At 50.6% G+C, this 15,107-nt stretch overlaps 1 protein-coding gene and 1 long non-coding RNA gene across 3 annotated transcripts in view; one reads left to right on the top strand and one right to left on the bottom strand.

The window, feature by feature from the left end:
- The window catches only part of ARK2C (arkadia (RNF111) C-terminal like ring finger ubiquitin ligase 2C), a 129,559-nt gene that overhangs the window by 70,144 nt on the left and 44,308 nt on the right, over window positions 1-15,107 (bottom strand). The gene's annotated exons all lie outside the window — the stretch shown is intronic.
- Window positions 3,567-5,005, top strand: LOC109025229 (uncharacterized). Its single transcript, XR_002004444.3, has 4 exons — window positions 3,567-3,717; window positions 3,857-3,986; window positions 4,239-4,413; window positions 4,814-5,005. It is a non-coding gene; the product is annotated as an uncharacterized lncRNA (long non-coding RNA).

Raw genomic sequence — 15,107 nt, 5'->3', positions numbered from 1 at the left:
GAAAAAGTCTGGATTTGTGAAGCTCAGACAGCAGGAAGTGACTCCTCACATTGCGAAGGACTCATCCTGCCACTAAGTAGCTGTGTGCCTGTGAGCAAATCCCCAGGCCCCTCTGGGTCTCTGCAAAATGAGGTGAGGAGGCTGCCTTATGGTTGCCGATTTCCCTTCCAGGGTGGTGTTTCTTGGGTTTCCATGGTGTTTCTTGGGTTTCTGGAGCTGGAATCCAGAGGGTAGCAGGATTAGGAGTCACTCCCCAAAGACCAGGAGGTCATCTCACTGAAGGGTCCAGCTCCACCCAGGCGTGTTGTCCTCCTGGGTGCAGGAGCGGTGCCACTGCATGCGTGTTCCTCACACAGGCCCCGTCCGGGCTGGGTACCTGGTGGGGCACACTGAAGAACTGAATGAAGGGCCCTGGCACCTAGAGGGGAGAGACTGACAAGGCACAGGACCGTGTCACCCTCAGCCCGAGGCTGGCCCAGTGTCCCCCAGCCTTGGCCTCACTCCGTGGGTCTTCCCCATGAACTGACCCATCACCCCGGACAAGGGCTCCCTAGAGCCTCTCCTCCTGAGCCGTGTCCACTGACCTGGCAGGACAGGGGCTCTGGCCACAGGGAGCCTTCAGAGACTCCTGGAGTGGCTCTGAGAGCTGGCAAACAATAAAATACGGAGTTCTTGTCCATTCCCGCCAAATGTGGTCAGCAAGCCACCAAAAGAGAGCCCTGAGGGCCTTAGCCTGGGGGAGCTTACAGAGTAGACACCAGGACAAGCTGCACAGCAGGGAACCCTGAGCTGAATCTAATTAAATGTTCCTTCAAGCATTCAGGGAGCGGGGGGCATCCAGGTCTCTTTGGGCAAGAGGCGGATCTAAGGTGAAGGCCAGGTAAGGTGACCAGGTGAGAGGGGAAAAGGATGGGGAAGAGTTGGAGGCAAGGATGACCACAGTATGTGTGCATGTGTGTGGTACACGTGTGTGGTGTGCATGTGTGTTTGTTGTGTATATTGTGTATGCTGGGCACAGTGTGTGTATGCGTGGTGTGTGTATGTTGTGTGTTGTGTATATTGTGTGTGGTGTGTGTGTTGTATGCATTATGTGTGGTGTTGTGTATGGTGTGTGTGTTGTGTGCATATGTGTGGTATGTGTGTACGTGGTGTGTTGTGTATCGTGTGTATTGTGTCATGTGCGTGTGTGTTGTGTGCATGGTGTACGTGTATAAGTGTGTGTGTGCTGTGTATATAGGTTGCGTATGGGGGGTGTATTGTGCAGGGTATGTGGTCTGTACGTGTGTTATATGTGTGTTGTGGTTGTGTATTATGTGTGTGGATGTATTGTATAGTGTGTGTGTGTGCGTGTGTGTGTTTGTGGCACAGAGCTTGGGAAGGGTGAGTGAGCAGAGGATGCTGACTGGAGATTGACATGTCTCAAGCCCTTTACACCAGGTAAGTGGTGTGCAAACATTTTAACATGTCACCAAACCAAGCAGAACAGCTCAGGGTGAGGGAAGGTGGGAAAGCCTGGCTGTGCAAACTACCCTGCTCGACCAGGGCCTGCCCCACAGAGGCCTCAGGAGCTCTAGGCTTCCCACAGAACATGCGGCTGCACAGAGTGGGTTCAACACACATGACGGATGAGGACACTGAGTGTGGAATAGCGGCAACCACAACCGTAGTGTCCTTTCCCTTGATCTGAGAGCATACGGTGAGCCCAGCGCCGTACTAGGCCTCGTCTCTGATTCCCAGGACAACCTGAAAGAGCTGTAATGTTGTCCCATTTGGCCAACAGAGAGCCCATGGGACAGAGTGGTTCAGGTGCTTACCCCAGGTCACCCGCTACAGGTGAAGGCACTGAGTCTAGAACCCCAGCCTCCCACCTCAAGACTAAGCGAGATCACTCATGTGAAATGAACCCACAAGCAAGTGCTCTGTGACCTGTAAACTGTAAGTGATGAATCGCGAAGTGGCGAACCCTGTTTATGGAGGCGATTGGTGCCATTTTGTCTTCAGACCCATGGGGTAGGAACTCTCTCCACAGCCACCCAGCCAGCAAAAGCAGAGTTCAATTCAGACCCAAGGGCAGACTTTTACATCATTATTAAATGTGCAGAATTTCCATTTCACTTGCTGTTTTCAAGAATCCCAATGACCACCCTTTTATAGATGGTAGAGGTGCAGGTCAATAAATATCCCATTTGGTAGAATAGTTCCTCCCGTTTTCTGAGTACTTCCTCAAGTGATTTATCCATTGTTTCATCTGATCCTCACACCCCATGAGGCATTAATATCCCCATTTTACAGACAAGAGAATGAAGCACCAAGAATTAGGGTGCCCGGCTCAGAAGTGGTGCAACTGGAACCTGAGCCCAGCCCAGTATAGGATTCTGAGCCACCGCCTTCCCACATTTCCTTTGTATCTCCTTAGCCTGATATTCCACACCCCGTAAATGCTGCTGAATGGGGGCTGATGGACTAACTGTCCTACAGAGAAAAGAAAAGAGAAAATGGCTTATTTCTATCACTCAGAGAAGGGTTAGTATTTTTTTTCACACAAAGCTGGAACTCCACAAGCTTTAAATATGAGTTCCACTGAAAATAGATAGAATATATATGCCCATCTTCTGAGAAATGAGTCACACTACCCGAAGACATAGAAGCAGTGACCCGTCTTCAAACACTGTCATTGGCTGTCAGGCCAAGGATGGCTGATGAAGTCAGCAAAATTTCCTTCAAGCCCCCAACTCTGGCTTAATCTCCACAATGCCCCATTCCTGCACCAACACCCAGCGGGCAGGAAGAGTCACAGGGTCTGGAGATGTTGGGGATGGCTGTGAGGCTTCTTCACCACCTGGAAAGATGGGGTGATTTAGACAGTGATGGGAAGGAGGAGCAGGACATCCTAGGTGAGGGTCCCAGCAGGAATCGGCCCAGCTCCCACCTGACTTGCCAGCCTGGCTCATCCCACAGGGGTTGGGGTGGGGAGGTCAGGAAGAGGGAGAGGAGCATATTTGCAGAAGGCAGGGAAGCCAGAGTGGCTTTGAAGACCCAGGGGAAGAATTGGGGAACAGAGCCTCTGGTCACTGGTTAGAAATGACCATTTCATGGTGGCTCACGCCTATAGTCCAAGCACTTTGGGAGGCCAAGATAGCAGGTCAGTTGAGCTCAGGAGTTTAAGACCAGCCTGGGCAACATGGCAAAACCCTGTCTCTACAAAAAGTACAAAACTTAGCTGGGTATGGTGGCACGTGCCTATAGTCCCAACTACCGGGGAGGCTGAGGTGGGAGGATCAGCTGAGACTGGGCAGTCGAGGCTGCAGTGAGCCAAGACTGCACCACTGCACTGCAGCCTGGGTGACAGTGTGAGACCTTGTCTGAAAAAAAAAAAAAAGGGAAGAAATGACCATTTCACTTCCTGGAGAGAGCTGCTCTGGCTTGAATAAAATCTAGTAGGGGCCTAAGACAGCCCCCGGGTGGGCCCAAGTCCCTGAAGTCTGGAAGTCTGGGTTTGGAGAAGCGATGAGGGTTGGGCTGGGGAAAGCGTAATAATCCACCCCCACGGTTGCCCCTGACAACAGCAAACTCTAGAGCAGGGTGGGAGACTGTCTCTGCTCTCATCAGCTGTGGGCCTTGAGCCAGGGGTCCCTCTCACTCCTACATATACTTCCGTGCCTAAAAAATGAAGGGATCGAACCAGATGACCTGACACTCTTTGTTTCCTATAACAGTGTGAGTCTGTCCAGTGGGACTTTATCCAGTGTGTTTAGAACTTACAGTGATGTTTTATTTATCAGCATTGTTGGGAAAGATGCACATAAGTGAATTTTCTCTATAACAGAAATTTACCCATTGAATCTCTATCCTTCAGTTTGGAAACCTTTCCTAAATGCTCGTGCACTTAACTTTCCTGGTTCCTTCGGCGGTGACTAAATACAATGGATGTTTCCCTGTTTTCTTGTGGTCCTCACTACCTGATGGTGACTTATGAGACAAGATGGGTATGTGCCCACTCCTCTCACCTGTCAGCTCTGTGGTCCCTAAGCCTGTCTTCCCCCTCCAATAGTTGTTCCCAATCTGTTGTGGACCTTGAGCCAAGATAGGACGCTGATTCTGGTAGAATTCCTCATGAACCAAGAGTCAATAAGCTATTAAAGAAATCCAATAAACAGCCACAGAGTTAAGTACATGAGCTTCATGGCAATTGCTTCAATGTTTCATGTCTTTTTTTTTCTTTATCTCTGTGTTCTTAGGTCTGTTTTTAACTGCCCCTAAGTGGGGTGTGAAATTTTCACCCACACCCACCTCTCCACAAAAACACACCTCTGAGTTCTCTATGTTTACACCTCACTCGGGAAATGGAAATTGCTTTGATTTATCCTGAGCCCACCTTCTGAAAAAGCTGCTTTTTCCTGTTGTCTAGGATTGGTGAGTAAACCCATGCCCAGCCCCAAGCCCCTTCTTCGTGTCTTGAGGAACCTAAACCTCCCGAGTGAAAAGAAGTCACAGAGGTCCATCGCTCCCCAGATCCCAACTGAGGGCAGCTTGGTTCAGTGCCAACCCCGTGTGCTTCCTGCGCCCTTGATCATGGCCAAGGTGCACCACAAAAACAGAGTTGTGTGTGTCTTCCTGCCCGATCTCCTGCTAAAAGTGCAGGTCCCAACATGTGTTTCAGGAACAAATTGTTCCACAGGATTGAGCAGCTGCTAGGTCACTGAAGGGTCCCAGGATCAAATGTATCTAAGAAGTGCATGGAAACATTATAAAGTTGAAAAAGTTAAACAAGGTTTTTGTTTTGTTTTGTTTTGTTTCCCGCCAACTTCTCCAGGTTTGCAACCTTTCCAAGTCTTTTGCATACTGTATGAGTGGTGAATCTTCGAGTTAGAGGTGGTATTACATGCAGGATTTCTCAAACTTACTTAGCCAGGGAACCCAAACACCCCTTGAAAATGCCATCTTACTATGTAGCTATCTCCCTTCACCTCCCAGCTGTAATCCCGAATAAACATGTAACCTTCAGTAAGCCACTTTCTCTCTCTCAGCTGTATACTCTTTGTGTGTCAAATAAGGGTGTTCATCTAGATGGGGAATGGCAAAGAGGCCTGCTTGGAACGCAAGTGCCAGCTTGAATCTTGGAAATCCCCAGCCTGTGGGGATTGTTCAGAGGAATTCTGATGCTGCCTGTAGGCTTGAAGGAACAGCTGCCACGGCTGATTAGGCGTGACTGCCCCAGTCCCAAGAGCTGGACTGGCAGCCTGCGTTGCCCTGCACTGGCTGTCCCTGTAACTAAATAACCCCTAAGGTCACCTTCTGCTTCAAGAGGCTGCTTTGGGTGCACACAGATCCCTGAGCTGACCCTGGGATTTCAGCAGTCCTCGATGATGAAGACTGGAAACTTCTCCCCTCCCAGCGTTTGACTTCCAAACTGAAGCTATCTGTGGTTTCTGGTCTGTTCCCATTCAGGGGCCCTTGCACCCTCCACGGGTCTGTATGTCCAGCTCTGGACTTCTTCCAAGTGGGGAATGTTTTTCTTGCTTCCTGCCCTCCAGAGCTACACCCAGGTGGTGCCGGGAAGCACAGGGACTTCCACATTTTGCACAGCCTGGAGGGGAATTTGGCACTAAAGTTGGGACAAGTTTCTCCCCTAGTCCTGGAATATTGCAAGTTCTGTACACATTTCTTGTCCTCAGAGCTAATGCTGTTTTTGTACTGGATTCACTCCCAAAGGCCTGCACTGTCCAAAGGAAAAGCTGCTTTCCTTACTTCAGAGTGGTTCCCCAAGCTCTGCACTGGAATCATGGAGGATGGGGGCTTGTTTTAATGCAGATCCCCAACCCCCTCACCCACTTGCTGAATGGGACTCTCTGGAGGTGGGGCCTGGTTATCTGCCTTTTTTAATGCATGCCTCAGCTGGACGTTGAAGTTTGAGAACAAGCCATGAAGAAACTTGTCTGCTAAGCTGAACAGACTGTAGCCCTCTGTTGACAAGCTATGTCAGAGTGTCACTGCTGTGAGACCACCAAAAATCACTGCTTCCCTGGCCCGGCGCACTCTCCTCAGCCTCTTTACCCAGCCTGTCTACTGCCCCTCAGAACTGTGTGAGGAATGAATTAGATGAGAGTGTTGGCCAAGTGCCTGGTTCAGCAGCGGCACGCAGCAGTGCCCAGGAATGTCAGTGTCCCCCGCCAAAAGGAGTAGCTGCTCCTCCGCCACCCAAACACTGCCCATGATGCCAAAGGTACTAGAAATCAGAAAGTGGGGGACTCCCAAAATGACCTAAATCCTGTCTGCTGTGGGCAGAAGGAAGGAGGAAGTGATGAGAAGTGAAAACAAAATGTTCCTCTGAGAGCCGCATGTCCAGCTCCACAGTTCTTCCTACCTATAAAGACAGCACCATGTCCCAAAAAGAGAATCTCCACTGAAAGGACAGCTGCCAGGGAAAGGGAAAAGATCCTGTTTTGTTCACTACTCTATAGCTATCTACATGGTTGGAATGAAGTGAGCACTTAATAATTATCTGCCGGATGGAATGATGGATGGATGGGTGGATGGGTGGATGGGTGGGTGAATGGATGGATGGATGGATGGATGGATTGATGGGAGGTCAAGACATAAGATAGCTTAGCAAAAGACCTGGATTCTAGTTCTGGCCCCAGTCCTTACCAGGCCTTAGGAAAAAAAAATTTATATTAACCCCTCTGCCTCTGCTTCCTATAAAACAATGAAGTTTACACCTGCCCCAGCTCCACCATAAGGGAAGCTTGTGTCTCAAATGAAATGACTATATATTTGATGGTACCTGGTAAGCCATCAGATTTGTACAAATGTCAGAGATGAAGGCGACGATGACAATGCTGATGATTAAAGAGTAGAAGGGTGCCGGACAGTCTACAGATCTTTGTATGTGCAGAGAAGGCTTTCATTCAGCTCCCTCGCCAGTGTAAGCAATGAGGCAGCCAGAGGTAGAGAAACCCTGGCATGGTAGGTAGCTAACAGCGTTTCCCTGAGAACATGGCCCCTGGACTGATGGGCCTTGGCATTTGCTTCTAAGGCCTCACAAAACTGAGGGTGAACCCCAATACTTTATTTTTGGCAAAACAGCTGAGAAAGAGGCCCAGATGGTTGGAAGCAACTCCCTTCCGGAGACAAGGGGTTTGTGGGGCCAGAGCATCAGAACCACCAGACACCGCCATGAGGTCATCTAGCCCCATCCCCTTATTTTATGAAGACAGCATCACAGTCTTCTTGGCATGTATTAATAAAAGCAACTCTTCCAGCCCCAGATACCTCACCAGGCTCAGCTGAAACACTTATCACCTACAGAGGGGGCAAAAATCTCTTTTCCAATATAAAAGCAAACACGGATTTATTAATTAACTGCCTCAAGGGGGTCCTGCCAAAAGTGCAGGCTTGGAGCAAGAGGCTGGGGAGGGGCACAGAAGCTCTGGGAAGAGCTGGTGAGGGCTCAGTTCATGCTCCAAAGGGTGACAGCTGACACTTCTAGATCAGGGGCTGTGAGGCTTGTGTTAAGATTTTCTGTCTGTGCATTTCAAAGTAAGTTTTGTTCCTGCTTCTACCTATCAGCAGACAGGAGCAGAATCTGGGGGATTTGGAGCTCCAGGGCCTGTTCTCTGTCCACTAGAGTCAGCAAAGCCACCCTGGAAAAGCTCCTGGGTTTCAACCTGGACATCCTTGTGCAACACCTTCCTCTTCAGAATCCCTCCCTGCACACGTATGCACACGCACACTCACAAACACATGCACAGGCACATGCAAGTCCTTCCTTCCAGACAAAACAATCTGTTATCAGTCATTTACACCCACTTGTCCTCACAAGCCACCACTTTCATCTCCCAGGAGAGCTCTCATCTCTGTGCAATTAGATTTGAGGCCCAGGAAGCAACCCTGTAATTGGTGAGGCAGGACAAGATTCTCCTGGCCCCTGACATCACACCACCCAACCAAACATATTCTCTAACCCAACAGACAAGAGCTGGCATCAGCATGGTAAGCAGGATCTCTGAGAATATACACCAGAGTTGGCTGGACCATCTCCCGTGGAGATGTCAAAAGGTTTGCCAACTGAGAGGGAGCCCTGCACACCACTCTGGAAATCTTTGAGGGGGAGGGAACAGAGATACTGTCTACGGGCACAAAGGTGACCATCAAGAAGTGAGTGGAGCTGAACCAGCTGTGTGTGTGCCCTGGCTCTGGGCTGTATCTATCAGGGAAAAGGCAGGACATTTTCTTATTCTATTTTATATTTAATTTTGTTTTATTTTATTTTTGTAGAGACAGGGACTTGCTGTTTTGCCCAGGCTGGTCTCGAACTCCTGGCCTCAAGCAATCCTCTCACTTTGGTCTCCCAAAGCACTGGGATTACAGGCATGAGCCACTGTGCTTGGCCATGATGGGCCATTTTCTAATTCATGCAAGAGTGCAGAATGGGTTGGCCATGGTCCCAAGTGGAAAGAGGTGGGAGATAGGGAATGAGTCCCCTCTCTGTTGCGAGGCTTTGCTGCTTCTCCAGGGAATCTGAGTAGGTTTGGGTATATGGGAGGCATTATGTGTGTGTCCATATGGCAGGGGTGGAAGTGGTGTGTGTATCATGGGGTGTGTATCCATGGGAAATATTCAAGGAAAGGGCAAGGAATTCAGGGGAGGAAAGAAAGTCGCCACCAGATATATTTTAAGAAAGAGGGGCCTCCCAAGCCCCAGCTAGGGGCAGATCTCTGAAGAAGAGCATCTCTGCGATAAGAAGGAAGAAGTATCAAGAATCCCCCACACACACATACATGTACACAACAGCCTGCATGTCCTCGGGAAGACTGGACACTACGGGGAGCACCAGGTGAGGCCTTGGGCATCCCAGCCCCCTGGGACTCCAGTGCCCAGGTGGTCTTAATAACCAGAGTGGAATTCTAGATGGAGGGAGGGGTTGGCCCAGTAGATGAGGTTGGGCTGGAAGCACGGCCGGGGAAGTGGTCTTGGACAGTAAAAGCCCTGCTGTACCAACTCTGTCTTCACCATCTCTGTGTTGAGCTCTCTGGCTAGAATTCCACAGTTTCACCCCGACTGCCTCTGTCTGCTGTTAAGAAAAAATATCCAAAACTTTGAAATAATACAGAAAGAGGACTGTGTGTCCTTTTAAAGTCATGTTACAGCATTGTCTGACAGACTTCCCTAAGAGTCACTGGCCTTCCATGGCAAGATATAACTTCATCGGACTGACTACTGAGCAGAGCCTGGACTCTGTAAAGTTAGTCGTTATCATTATAAAACCAACACGGTGGCTGGGCGCGGTGGCTCACGCCTGTAATCCCAGCACTTTGGGAGGCCAAGGTGGGCGGATCACAAGGTCAGAACAAAACCATCCTGGCTAACACGGTGAAACCCCGTCTGTATTAAAAATACAAAAAATTAGCCAGGCACGGTGGTGGCTGCGTGTTGTCCCAGCTACTCGGGAGGCTGAGGCAGGAGAATGGCATGAACCCTGGAGGCAGAGCTTGCAGTGAGCCGAGATCGCACCACTGTACTCCAATCTGGGTGACAGAGTGAGACTCCGTCTCAAAAAAAAAAAAAAAAAAAAAAAAAACAGAGAAAACCAACATGGTGCCAAGGATTTTTGTCCAATGGAGAATATAATACCAAAGGTTATGGTTTTACTGTCCTGCTAGACATTAACTAGTCTTGTGTCTAATTTAGCAGCATTAGTTTTCTCATTAACATGTGTGTGTATACATATTTTATATATACGTATTTTTCCTTACATCCGCTTTCGAACCAGGTGCATCATCCTGCTGGTTCCCTCATTAGCAACTTACATAAATCACTAGGTATTTGTAGAAAAATTGTATTTTTCACATTTTGAAATTTTGACTTGATGCCATCTTGGACTGACCCTCTCTGTCTTCAGCCCCCAACACCCACTGCCTCCCCTGGGTGGGAGGGGCCTGACGGCATCTCCCTTTTTGGAAGCCATCATCTGGCCATGTCCGCCTGACCCAACCAGCACCTACCCCGGCCTAGGCTAGGCCCTTGGCCTGCTCCTGGCCCAGCATGCTGAGAAGAAGGCAGGCATGAGATGGATGCCATGACCTGGCCAAGCTGGCCCAGCAGGCTAGGGGGTGCATGAGGTTCCAGACCCAGGGGGTGGGGGGAGTGAGTATTAATACATGCCAAGAAGAGTGTGATGTTGTCTTCATAAAATAAGGGGATGGGACTACATGAGCTCATGGTGGTGTTTGGCAGTCCCGAGGCTCTGACAGTCCAGGAGGGATGGGTGCCGCCAGTGACCAAGCTGCTCAGATGCCAGACCTTGCCATGTTTGAAACCTGCATAGTCTCTAATTTAAGAACCCAGGCTTGGCCCTCAGTCTGCTGCCTCTTCACCCAGAGGGACACTCCATGAGCCTGTCTTTCTTTCCCTGCACACAGAGGAAATCACACCTGCCTAACTTCACGGGGCTGTGGTGGACATCAGAGGAGATGGACAATAGACAGAGGATGGTTGGGAAAACGGGAAACTTAAGTCATGCAAGGCTAACTGAGCCTGCTGAGATTCATGGGGCAGGTAGGGTTTTACTCTCAGTAGTAAGTAAAATAAGCAGTGAGAAAATAAGAGACTGACACTAGATGAATGTATTGATTTTTAAAACATTCATTGCATATAAGGGGAGGGATTCCTCTTTGTGATGAAAAGAAAATGGTAAACAACTCATCTCTGAAAACCACAGGTTTGCAGACTCAGACCCAGCCAGGACCAACCCAGGGCTCTGAGCTATGTAGTAAATCTGAAGCTGGACAGAGCCTGTGGGCCATGAGGGTCTGACAGCATGGGCCAGGCATGGGCTCCTGCACTGCCTGATTTCCTCCCCAGATGCAGATCTAAGCAACCCCTGCCTCCATGGGACCTGTCCTCAGCAGGAGGGGAAGAAGACAGGCCGTCCAGGAGGGATGGGTGTTACCAACAACCAAGTGTTCAGATACCAGACCTTGCCATGTTTGAAACCCTCATGGCCTCTAATTTAAGAGCCCAGCCCCCAAAGCCAACCTGGCTCTACAGATGCCCAGGCTGAGGCAGGAGGGAAGAGAGCCTGCTCCAGCTGCAAAGTTCCATCTCCCGGCACTGCTGTGGGGCTCCTGCGGAGTATCTCACCCCTGAGACCTAAGAGAAGGGAGGCCCTGTGGGTGCTTAAGCCAAAGCCCGTGCCAGAGAGCAAGGGAGTCGCACATCTCTCCAAAGACACCTGCTCGCCGGCGGTGCCTGAAACCCCACCTTTGGAGTTTTATTCCTAAGCATCTTTTTTTTTTTTTGAGACAGGGTCTCGCTCTGTCACCCAGATTAGGGTGCAGTGGTAGAATCCTAGCTCACTGTAGCCTCAATATCCTGGGCTCAAGCGATCCTCCCACCTCAACCTCCAGTGTAGCTGGGACTACAAGCACTTGCTATTATGCCTAGCTAATTTTTTTTATTTTTGGTAGAAACAGGGTCTCACTATGTTGCCAGGCTGGTCTTAAGTTCCTGGGCTCTAGCAATCCTCCCGCCTCAGCCTCCCAAACTGTTGGCACTACAGGTGTGAGCCACTGCCCAGGCCACCTGAGAGTCTTGAAGGATGTTTTTCCCTCCAGGAGGCTTCTCTGGAAATAGAAGGACCGTGAGAAGGACCAAACAGGGACTCAACGGATGTCCCTGAGAGCACTGGGTGAGCAATAGATGGTGATCAACTGGGACAGACATGGGCTCTGACTGCAGAGGTGAGGCCCAGGAAGCGGGGAGAGAGCAGAGAAGCACCAAATTCTCTTGGCATGGGTCACTGTTTCTTGCGGCTGAACCTGCTCTTGTGGCCCCACATGGCAGAACCTGACTCCTCAGAGACCACGGAGGGGACAGCAAGTCTGGATGGAAATCAGGCTTTGGCCACAGAAGACAAAGGCAGTGCCTGGCCTTATCCCAATGCCTGGCCGACAAAAACAGCAATGCCTCCTCGCTTCAGAACAGCATTGCCGTCTCACTCCATGGGGAGGGCAGAGAGATAGCCTTGTCCCTATTTTACAGATAGAAAAACTGAGGCGCAGTATTGTGGCATGCCCAGGGCTTCCCCCACACTCCCACACATGGCCAAAGGATATGAGGCATGCGTTCCTACTCTGGAGTCAAAGGTGCTCTCTGTGACAAATGTGCTTCTGAGAGAAGGAACTCCAGCCGGGCTGGGTTTGCTCTCTGTGTAGCCTTCCTCTGTCCCTGGGCTTCCTTCTCCACTGCAGTGCTGAGACTTGGGAAGGAAGGCTGGGGCGAGTGTGATGGGGACCTGGAGGAAGGGCACCTGGTCCTAGCCCCGGGGGTTGGGGGAGCACTAGCCTTGCAACCCCTCTTTGTCCTTAGCTAGCAGGCCACTCACAAGCAGACAGCCCAGATCACGCAGGCTGGGTTCGAGGCTCCAGAGTCTCAGATACTGGGGGTTGGAGACCTCAGAAGTCCCTGCTCCCAGCTCCCAGTAATAGGAGATTCTCCAGCCTCCCAGCGACCAGCTCAGCAACTCCCTAAGGCAGCAGCTTCTGAAGGATGAAGCACTAGGACCTGAGGAAATGCAAGCGCCTGGGTCAGAGTTCACACAGGTAGAGCCCTGAGAACGATGCCTGGCACACCACAAGCACTGTGCAAGCGCCCCTCATAACTATTCCTGCTTTGTTCTTGATGTTGTTATTGTCATTATTACTGTCACTTCCTTCTCAAAGAAACCTTAAGCAAGTTCCTCTGGGCCTCCTTCTGCCCGCTGGATGTCCCCTGCGCACACTCCCCACGTCGCCAGAGGAAAAGGCCAACAGCCCCCGTGGGCACCATCTTCCAAGACGCCCTTCCAGGCCCCAGCCCAGGTTCTGCACCAGCTGTGCCAGATGCCACAGGAGAGGAGACTGGCACAGCCAAAAGGCAGCAGAGAGCCATCCAGTCTTCCATTTTATAGCAGAGGAAGCCAAGGCAGAGACACGAAGATGGAGAGGAAGGCAGAGGTTCAAGGCCCCTGCACTCCACCCCCACTGGGTGGGCAGTTTCTAAAAAGTTTAACCCGACAGCAGAGCTCATGGATGGGGAAACTTTGAGGCTAATAGTTGGGAGGGATTTGGGGGTGGGGTGGCCTCTGCCTTTGGAGCCTCATCTCTTCTCTCACGTTCCAGTTCCATTTAAGATGAAGCCAGCAAGCACAGCCACTGGCAGCAACGTCCCAGTGGGCCAAGGACGCCAGGGGCAGGACAGCCATGCAGATGGTTTCTGAAGGTAGGAGTTTAGCAAGGGGTACCCTCTCAGGACAGCCTCTAGGCATCTCTTGAATGGGCCCTGAAACAGATCCCTTGTATCAAACTCCTCTTCCCGTCTGTGGTCCTGAAGTCACATGTCGCTTTAGATTCAGAAAGTACATTAGCTCCCCAGGGTGGCTGAATGAACTGGCCACCTCTGGAAAGGCCACACTTTCGCAGTTGGTGGGGAGGGCCTCAGGGAGTGGGGAGAAGAATTCTGAAGGTGGCTTCAAAGAGTGACTTTGCCCTGTGGGGCTGGTGGGAAGAGAAGGGCTCAAGAGAAACAAATGAGGGTGGTGCTGTTGGCCAGGCCCAGAAGCCGTCACTGTGTGACCTCAGGTAGGTCACTTAACCTCTCTGGACTTATTCCCTCATCTGTAAAATGGACTCGGGGAGGGAAGGTGGGTGTGAGGGTAAGTAGAGGCCTTTAGAATCTGGAAGAATAAGATATGAGCCCTGAAAAGAAACCAGCGCTTAGTCTCATGAGATTGATTTGTTCTTTTAAATTTCAAGTTAAGTTTAAGGAGAGGGTTTTGTGTTTGTCAAAGTGGAGACAAGTACGGTCAATAAGCTTAAAAACCTGTGGACTAGATGCACCCCAAAAGAGATTAAAGAGGTTTTCCTTGACTGAGTGACTTGCCAGAATGATAGCGTTTCCAGCAACTCTTATATGACAGGATAAAATCAGAGTGTTGGGGGGCCTGGGGGCTCCCAGCAGGGACAATGAGGTCCCCAAGCCTTCCCTTTCCTTCATTGCCCCCAACACCCACACACTCTGGGGAACAGATGCTGGCTGATGCCCTCTGGTGCCCCGCTCCCTCCCTACTCCAGGCCTAATTAGGAGCAGGTGAGCCCCGGGGACAGTAAGGTCCCTTCATTTGACATATGGTTTGTTTCAGCTGCTTGTTCATCAGAGCCACACTGGGGAGGAAGAGTGGAAGGTGGGTTAGACAGGACCATAGGGGGGTGCTTCGTAGGAGGGGTACCTCTCTATCCTGTACCCCCTCCCTTGTGCAGCCCCCCACCATCCATAGCAGCCCTCCTGCACAGAACTTCCTCTTGGATGCTTCGTGATGCCAAGTCCCACCCTCTTGCACCCTCTGCCCTAGACATGGTGGCCTGAGCATCACGCCCTAAGTAGAATGTGTATTTATGGGTTCATGCCACTCCCTCTGCCCAGAATGCTCTCAACCTTTGTTTATCAAACTCCTATTTGATAAACAGTGGCCCTGCCTGCTGGCCTCATCTTAAATGAAACTGGAACAATTGGACCATATGTCAAATGGAGGGATCATTTGACACCTCTGGGCTTTCTCCAAGCTCCCTTTCCAGTTTGGGTGGTGACTTACAGAAAGCGGTGCAAAAGCCCATCACTTCTCACGCTGCCCCTCCACGGTGTTCAGGGGGAATGAATGTGCTAGAGGACATGCCCCAGGCTGAAAAGACCAGGAGCCTGGATTCTGTCCCTGGTGCTGACTCAAACTGCTGTGTGGCCTTCAGTATTCAGCAGCCACCCAACCTCGGCTTTCCCATCTGTAGTATGGGCAAAGGGAGAAACTACGGTGCGTGTAAACTAGAGCTAGGGCACTCAAGGGCATGTGCAGGGTCCTTGTCTTGCTTTTGGACACCACGACCTCAAACTTGCTCCCCCAATATAAATTGATAAATGGTTTGGTGCAGGAGACGTACCTTGGAGCATTAATGGAACCTGCATTCGATCTGGAAGAGCAGTTAGCTCAAATGCAAATCTCAGGGCCATCTTCCACTGGCCTCATTTCTCAATGTCTGCAACTCAGCAGTTGCCAAGACCCCTCACCCTCTTCCCAA

Source organism: Gorilla gorilla, chromosome 17 (genome assembly GCF_029281585.2).
Source record: "Gorilla gorilla gorilla isolate KB3781 chromosome 17, NHGRI_mGorGor1-v2.1_pri, whole genome shotgun sequence".
NCBI classification, from domain to species: Eukaryota; Metazoa; Chordata; class Mammalia; order Primates; family Hominidae; genus Gorilla; species Gorilla gorilla.
Note: the sequence above shows the minus strand (reverse complement) of the source record. Positions and strands in the feature narration are given on the sequence as shown.